Raw genomic sequence first — 8,283 nt, 5'->3', positions numbered from 1 at the left:
ACAGGATTTATATATTATTATTATTATACAGGATTTATATATTATTATTATTATACACAATTTATATATTATTATTATTATTATACAGGATTTATATATTATTATTATTATTATACAGAATTTATATATTATTACACAGGATTTATATATTATTATTATTATTATTATTATTATTATTATTATTAATAAACAAGATTTATATATTATTATTATACAGGATTTATATATTATTATTATTATACAGGATTTATATATTATTATTATACAGGATTTATATAGCCCCAACAATTTGCTCAGCGCTTCACAATATAAAGGGAGACAATACAGCAACAATACAGATCAATACAAGAGGGATAGGAGGGCCCTGATCCTTGGAGCTTACAATCTAGGAGGGAGGGGCTAGTGGTATAAAAGGTAGTAACTGTGGGGGATGGACTGGTAGGAGGAGTAGAAGATTCCATTATTAGCTGAGGGCAGGATAGGCTTCCCTGAATAGATAGGTTTTCAGAGATGGCCTAAAAGTGAGCAGAGTAGGCGATAGTCTGATAAACTGGGGTAGAGAGTTCCAGAGGATGGGGGAAGCTCTGGAGAAGTCCTGGAGATGAGCATGGGAGGAGAAGGCAAGGTAGCTAGAGAGTAGGAGGTCTTGCGAGGTAATAGGTAGACTAGGTGTGGATGGCTGCTGCTAAGTGCAAAAATCGTACCTTAGTACAAAATGACTCCTACAAGTCCTAGATTTCTGGGTGCCGCAGGGATGAGAGCAGCTGTTGTGGCAGTGAACTACGCCAGGTATTGGTGTATTTAGGTTTTGTGCTGCCCTAGGCAACACAAAAATCGGACGCCCCCTCCCCGGCAAAGAGAGAGCCTGACACCGACCAACACGAGACCCCCCCAACACCCTCCGCCCGAGATCCTGACAGTGACCAACAACACCCCTGCTCCATTCCCCCCCCCCCCACCCGAGAGAGCCTTCCACTATCATCCACCCCCCCATGGCAACAGAGAGACACTCACCTTCACAGCTCCGGACATCCCCGAGAACAAGAGTCGGGGTCTGCATACACCATCAAGCAGCCCGCAGCCCCTCTCAGATCCCACCTGGTCCACATGCCGCATATGTCCCTTCTTCCAGTGGGCAGTGCCGCCCCCCAAAAATGCTGCCCTAGGCAAATGCCTTGCTTTCCTTTTAGTAAATACGCCCCTGGATCCAGGCACATCCCTGCCCATCCTCTCTCCTCACCCATTCACAGAAAGCCTTAGTTTTATAGCATACAAGGCATTCTGTGAATGAAGGACAGGGAATGGGAGAGGAGGGTCAGGTTGAGCATTGGTTTTTGCCCCCCCCCTCCCCCCCCCCCCCCCCCGACTGGCTCACTTAAAGGCTAAATCCACCATATTTAGGGAGCAACTTATAACATCATGCCAATAAGCCCCACCCCCCAAAAAAAAATTGTACTCCTTGTCATGTTCAGGGGACAGTACTCCCGCCAAATATGACCCATGCAAGTGAATGGGGCCGCGCTGAAGTTGCCCTGCAACCACATGTAATGACACAGTTGCAGCTTGGTTGCACAAGCTTTTCAGGGTTAAAACAGGTATTATTTTTATATTATTATTATACAGGATTTATATATTATTATTATACAGGATTTATATATTATTATTATACAGGATTTATATATTATTATTATTATTATACAGGATATTTATATATTATTATTATTATTATACAGGATTTATATATTATTATTATACAGGATTTATATATTATTATTATTATACAGGATTTATATATTATTATTATACAGGATTTATATATTATTTTATTATACAGGATTTATATATTATTATTATTATACAGGATTTATATATTATTATTATACAGGATTTATATACCGTCAACAGTTTGCTCAGCGCTTTACAATATAACGGGAGACAATACAGCAACAATACAGTTCAATACAAGAGGGTTAGGAGGGCCCTGGTCCTTGGAGCTTACAATCTAGAAAACCAACCTCTTCCATGCGTCCGCCTGCTCCTCTTGCTCCAGATCTGTTCAGTTGATGCCGCCTCTGGCTTGGAACCTGACCTTGCACCTACTGCTGACTCCTGATCTGCCCACCATTTGCTTTCCTGGTTGGCCTAGTTTTGGACCAGTCCTGAGCTCCTGCATCTCCTCTACTCACGTGCATTGAATCTCCACTTCCTACACACCTGCCTGCTCACCATTCTATAGATCCTGTGTTCGGTCATTGCATCTGCTGCATTGTCCTAGCCTGCCACTTCCACGTCCGATCTGCGGTCTGTCATCCTCCAGAGGATGACAACACATCAAAGACTCAACCAGTGGATCCCATCCTTTAGCGCCAGCTTCCAGCAGACCAGCGAGGCACTCGTGTCACTCCATGCCCTTGGACTACCTGTCCCCTCTATCAGGAACCCTGGGTTAGAGGTGTAAAATGAGGCCTTCCTCATTTCATCAGACTTCCCTACAAGGTACATGACAGTCAAAAAAACATTGTAAGGTCAACATCTAGGTATAGGTTCAGATGATACCCTTAGGATCTTTTGGCCTGGCGTCCGCTCCACTCATCAGGAGATCCGTGAGCAGATCCCCTGCTGAATTGGAGCTGAATGGGATGGGTTCCAGTGTTTTGACATCCATGCCAATTCAGTTTGTGGCTAGAGGACGAGGATGGGCCCCGTGAGAGCTCCATGGGCAGCCTGATATAAATGGATACTGCTGTCTGTTTACGTCAGGCTGCCTCTGATCCATCACTTTTAGGTCAGCAAAAAAGGAAAAGTATGCAATCCTTTTCCATTTTATTTTTTATTTTTTGCCAGACCTCTACAAATTCAGAGATAGGCTGGTATAAACAGACACAAGTTAATTTACATCCACCTGTCCATAGGGCTGCATGAGGTTTCCGATCAGAGTTGCCTGAAGAATTATTATTATTATTATACAGTATTTATATAGCGCTAAAAGGTTTGCTCAGCGCTGTACATTATAGTGGGGGACAGTACATGAGACAATACAGTAACAATACAATACACGAGGGGTTCGAGGGCCCTGCCCTTTGGAGCTTACAATCGAGGAGGGGGGGGATAGTGGTACAGGAGGAAGTGGCTGTGGGGGATGGAGTGGTGGGAGGAGTGGAGGAGATCGGCTGTTAGGTGAGGGTGGGGTAGGCTTCCCTGAAGAGATGGGTTTTCAGGGTGCACCTAAAGGTGAGGAGGGAAGGTGACAGTCTGATGGATTGGGGTAGTGAGTTCCAGAGGATGGGGGAAGTCCTGGAGAAGTCCTGCAGTCGGGCGTGGGAGGTGGAGACCAGGGAGCTAGAAAGTAGGAGGTCTTGTGAGGAGCGAAGATTACGGGTAGGGTGGTATTTGGGTATCAGGTCGGTGAGGTAGTTTGGGGCAGCGTTATGAATGGCTTTGTATGTCAGTGTTAGTAGTTTGAATTTAATGCATTGGGCAATCGGGAGCCAGTGGAGGGAATGACAGAGGGGGGTGGAGCCAGTGGAGGGAACGACAGAGGGGTGTGGCAGAAGAGGAGCGGTTGGTAAGGTGGATGAGTCTGGCCGCTGAGTTCAGGATAGACGGGGATAGTCTGTGATGAGGTAGGCCGGTGAGGATGGAGTTGCAGTAGTCCAGACGTATGATAATAAGGGAGTGAATGAGTTGTTTAGTAATGTATGGAGCCTCCTCTTTGTGTGCTTCCTATACTCGCCGTCTGGTTCCCGAGTGCGTGGTGACGTCAGAGCCCCTCCACTATGCGCTGCAGCACCGGGTCACATGACGAGCGAGCGCCCCCCCTCCTGAACCATACATGCCCTCAACATGGGTGGGTGCTTTGGGCAGGGAGAACGGACAGAACAGACCTGATTGGAATGCCTGTGTGAAAGGGGCTCTACAAAAAAAACACTATTTACAGATTAAAATGCTACAGAACGTATCTATTTTACAGAGTTCAATAGCTTAAGCTGCAATTTCTATTCCCCATAAAAGATTTTTGAGAAAATTAGAAACAAAAAGCACGGTATACAAGAACATACATGGAGGTGTCAACATCCATAGTAGTGGGGACGTCCCCATACGGGGAGATCTCCAAAAGGAAAGGTAAGGTAAGACAGGCCCAATAATAATTAGGACATAATATCAAATAAGCTTTCAGCAACGGCCTTTGACAGACCAGTATGATATCTAGGTACAGTAAACCACATACAGTGGGGATCGAAAGTTTGGGCACCCCAGCTAAAACTTTGTATTAATGTTTTTCTCACAATCCTGTGAGCTGTTCTGTCTGATATTTTTCTTGGTCTTCCAGATCTTGCTTTAACTTACACTGTTCCTGATGACTGCCATTTCTTAATTACATTCCGAACAGAGGATATTGACATCTGAAAATGCTTTGCTATCATCTTATAGCCTTCCCAGCTTTGTGAGCGTCAACTATTTTCAGTTTCAGTTTTCTAGACAACTGCTTAGAAGAACCCATGGTGCTGATTGTTGGGGCAAGGTCAGATGAGTCTGGGCATTTAAAACCTTTGAGATTGACATCACCTGGTCTTCCCAGACGATGATTGAGAACAATCCATGACACTGGCAGGTCTCAGCTTTGCAAAGGGGGCAGTACAAGATATTAACTCTGCAGGGTGCCCAAACTTTTGCAGACGCCATTTTTTTGTTTTCTGTTATTTTGAAAGTGTAAATGATGGAAATAAAATCTAACTTTTGTTGACATATTATAAGAATGTCTAATCTGTAATTTGATGCCTTTTGGAGATTTTTCCATCTTTTCTTGGCTTCTTTATGCACATTAATACAAATTTTTAGCTGGGGTGCCCAAACTTTCGATCCCCACTGTATATGAATGACCCCAGGGAGTCCACATATAGTGCCTAGCCATGAACAATATGAAATGTCAACACCCAAACATTGTGAGTGCCCCTTCACAGGCACAGAAGGCAGCATGTTAACATGAAGCCCCAGACCCAAAGGCATATAAATTGGTTGGAAGAGTGACTTCTTTCTCTGTCCTCCCCAACCCCAGGCAACTCAATACAAAGTTTCTACCAGAGGTAGACAGAAGGCAGACAGCTTCTGCTTGCAAACCTCATAGAGAAAAACAAAAATGCAATGTATGAACAAAAATATAAACCTATACTGTTTACCTGAAACTATTATAGTTGACCTTAAAACAGCACAACACTATCATAGGAAGGGATTATAGATAGAAATACAACAAAGCACAGTCCTTGGGGACGGCAGAGAAGGAAATACTTGAGTTTTATCACCTTGGGAGACCCCATCCTGATGTATGGATGAGGGGCAATCCTGACACATCCTGTGAGGATATCAGGACAGACGGGGCTTTTCCTGAACACATGGAAACTCCGGCGACGATTGATCCGATCGGATGGAAGAGCAGCCAAGTGGTGGCGTCAGGCCAAGGCAAGAGGAACGGCCGAGGGAGATGTGAGTTGTTCAGCTCAGATCCTTCATCAGTGACGATCGACCCGTGAGAAGACAACTATTTTTCACAGATATGTAGTGAAGTTAAGGGGCCAACCAAAATAAATGGCATTTCCATAAAACATTTTCTGCATTTAAGTTAATAATAAAGTTCTTGGTTGTAGAAGTTTTCAGGAGAAGACCAGACCAGAAGATATTTGGAACGCCAACTAGCACTTTGCTGTCTAAAACAGTGGAGAGAAGATTATGAGGTTGCAATGAAAAATTACAAAAAATATCTAATTTTCTGGACAGATGGGGCAGTAAATACAGAAACACAAATATACATCTTTGCTGAGCAACCTCCCTCTCCTGATCCAGTATGTGTGAGTATAGCTATGGAGAGTAGGTAGTACTATGAAACTGGGAACACGTGGCACATTTCAACAGGCTTTAGTTGAGGGCAATTCCAAAAAAAGGGAATGTTTTTATGAGTTTCCGGACAATTTTTGTGTGTTCCATGTCCTCCTGTTACATTCTCCATAGTACAAAGTAAAATTAAATCCAGCAGTAATTGTGGAAGCCCCTTAGTCCAAGGATAGCAAAGTGCAGAGCTGGGAACTCAACAAAGAGATCCCACTAAGGCTAGGTTCACACCTATGCAGGTTGCATTTGAGCAGTTTCTGGGTTGCATTTTTTGTTACGTTTTGCATTTTTGCATTTGCGTATGAGTTTTTGATGTGTTTTGCTTTTTTTTGCTTTTTCTTGTTGCTAGGCAGATTTAGAAAACGCAGCAAAAATGTAATACATGCTTTTCTGAGGCGATTCTATTGACGTCCATAGAAACAAAAATGCAACTTTTTGCGTTTAACCACTTCCAGTCCGGACACTTTTACCCCCTTCCTGACCAGGGCAATTTTCAGCTTTCAGCGCTATCACACTTTGAATGACAATTGCGCGGTCATGCAACACTGTACCCATATGAATTCTTTACCTTTTTTTTGAGACAGATAAAACTACCGTATTTTCCGGCGTATAAGACGACTGGGCGTATAAGACGACCCCCCTACTTTTCCTGTTAAAATGTAGTGTTTGGGCTATACTCGCCGTATAAGACTACCCCTCTTCTAATGCACACCAGTGGGAAGAATCGTGCCCCATCATTAGTATCAGTGGGAGGAATAGTGCCCAGTCATTGGTGTCAGTGGGAGGAATAGCACCCCATCATTGGTGTCAGTGGGAGGAATAGCACCCCATCATTGGTGTCAGTGGGAGGAATAGTGTCCCATCATTGGTGTCAGTGGGAGGAATAGCACCCCATCATTGGTGTCAGTGGGAGGAATAGCACCCCATCATTGGTGTCAGTGGGAGGAATAGTGTCCCATCATTGGTGTCAGTGGGAGGAATAGCACCCCATCATTGGTGTCAGTGGGAGGAATAGCACCCCATCATTGGTGTCAGTTGGAGGAATAGTGTCCCATCATTGGTGTCAGTGGGAGGAATAGCACCCCATCATTGGTGTCAGTGGGAGGAATAGCACCCCATCATTGGCGTCAGTGGGAGGAATAGTGCCCCATCATTGGTGTCAGTGTGAGGAATCGTGCCCCATCATTGGTGTCAGTGTGAGGAATCGTGCCCCATCATTGGTGTCAGTGGGGGGAATAGTGTCCCATCATTGGTGTCAGTGGGGGGTGGAATAGTGCCCCATCGTTGGTGTCAGTGGGGGGGGGAATAGTGTCCCATCGTTGGTGTCAGTGGGGGGGGGGGAAGTGCCCCATCGTTGGTGTCAGTGGGAGGAATAATGCCCCATCATTGGTATCAGTGACACCAATGATGGGGCACTATTCCTCCCACTGATATTTGCTGACCCCTGTTCAGTATGGTGCTGCTGCAGCACCTGTGCACGGCACACTTACCTTCACTTGATTTTCGCGGGGCCGCTCGGCTCAGCCTCCTCCCCGGTGATTGGCCGCCTGTGTGCCTTTCCCGAGCTACAGTTCTGGCGGCCAATCACCGGTGAGGAGGCGGAGCCGAGCAGCCGCACGAACATCCAGTGGCCGAACTGAAGGAAGGAGCAGCTGTGCTTCCTGGACCGGATCGTCGTGGGACCAGAGCCAGGTAAGAAACAGAAGCCCCTGCCTACCCCTGTACTTAGTTTCACTTCCGTTGGAAGGGGGGGGGGCGGCGGCGGCATGTCAGCATGCCGTATACCGGCGTATAAGATGACCCCCGACTTTTGAGAAGATTTTCAAGGGTCAAAAAGTCGTCTTATACGCCGGAAAATACGGTATATTTTGGTGGTATTTATTCACCGCTGGGATTTTTATTTTTTTTGCTATGTAAATGAAAAAGTCCAAAAATTTTGAAAAAAAGTGTTTTTCTTATAAAATTTTGCAAATAAATAATATTTCATCATAAATCTTGGCCAAAATTTATTCTGTTATATTTTTAGTAAAAAAAAAAAAATGAGCCAAATTAGTTTACAACCAAAAATTATAATTTTTAAACATTTTTTTTTACATTTTTATTTTTTTTTATATTATTATTTATTTTATTTTATTTTTTACATACTGTCACCCTAGCAGTACAGTGTCACCATGGGGACACTGTACTACTTTTGGGGGGTGATGAAGATTTTTTTTTTTACACTGATTGCTTTTACACCCATATATGATGTAAAAGCAATCATTTCTCTTTCTCTCTGTCTGCATTCTTGCAGCCATTGAGAACTACTGAGTGAGCTGTGATTGGTCACAGCTTGTCACATGGTACAAGGGTGTTGTGAATAGCCCTATACCATGTGATCTCGGTGATCATTCACTGATT

The sequence above is a fragment of the Staurois parvus genome, unplaced genomic scaffold (assembly GCF_062004578.1).
Source record: "Staurois parvus isolate SC_StPar_1 unplaced genomic scaffold, SC_StPar_1.0 ptg000128l, whole genome shotgun sequence".
Taxonomy (NCBI): Eukaryota; Metazoa; Chordata; class Amphibia; order Anura; family Ranidae; genus Staurois; species Staurois parvus.
The sequence above is the reverse complement of the archived record's forward strand: the minus strand, read 5'-3'. Positions refer to the sequence as shown.